Here is a 956-nt window from a genome sequence, read left to right as displayed (position 1 = left end):
GCTAGGTGGCATCATTGATGGCGTCAAGTGTGGCAGCGATAGTGAAGTTGGCCCTGAATCGGACATTGTTTCGTTCTGCTGTGCATGGGGTCACTATGAGTCGGTTCCGACTCGATGGCACCTGACAACAACAACAATGGCTAATGATCCTGGCCATTTCTTCATGTTTGTTGGCTGCCTGGATCTCCTCCTTGGTGAAGTGTATGTTCATGTCCTGTGCCCATTTTTTAAATTGGGTTTTCTTTTTCTTGTAGAGGTGTTGTAGTTGCCTATATATTTTAGAAATGAGTCTGATGTGTTGTTGCAGAAGATTTTTTCCCATTCTGTGGGTTCCCTTTTTAATCTTTTGGTGAAGTCTTTTGATGCATGTAAATTTTTAATTTTTAGTATGTTCCAATCATCTATTTTGTCTACTTTTGTTTGTGTAGTTTTAAAAATGTTTGGTAGTCTGTATTCCGTGAATTAGTGCCCTCACATTTGTCCCTATTTTTAATTGATGGCTTTCATAATTCTGGGATTCACATTTAGGTCTTTAATCCATGCTGAGTTGGTTTTTGTATAAGGTGTGAGCTAAAGGTCATGTTTCAATGTTTTGCATAATCCAGTTCTTCCAGCACCATCTGTTGAAGAGAGTATCACCTCCCTATATAATATATTTAGGTACTTTGTCAAAAACCAGTTGGCTCTATGTGGATGGGTTAATTTCTGGATTCTCAATTCTGTTCCATTGATCAATGTCTCTTTCATTGTACCACTGTAGCCATGTAATAAATTTTGAAATTGGGGAGTGAGAGGTTTCCAACCTTATTCTTCTTCTTAAGCTTATCCTGGGTGTCTTTCCTTTCTATATAAAGTTTGTAATTGTTTTTTCCATTTCTTTGAAGAATGTTGTTGGAATCTGGATTGGGATTGCATTATATGTGTAAATTACTTTGGGCAGTATTGACATTTTCACA

This window comes from Chrysochloris asiatica, unplaced genomic scaffold, assembly GCF_000296735.1.
Source record: "Chrysochloris asiatica unplaced genomic scaffold, ChrAsi1.0 scaffold00189, whole genome shotgun sequence".
NCBI classification, from domain to species: Eukaryota; Metazoa; Chordata; class Mammalia; order Afrosoricida; family Chrysochloridae; genus Chrysochloris; species Chrysochloris asiatica.
Note: the sequence above shows the minus strand (reverse complement) of the source record.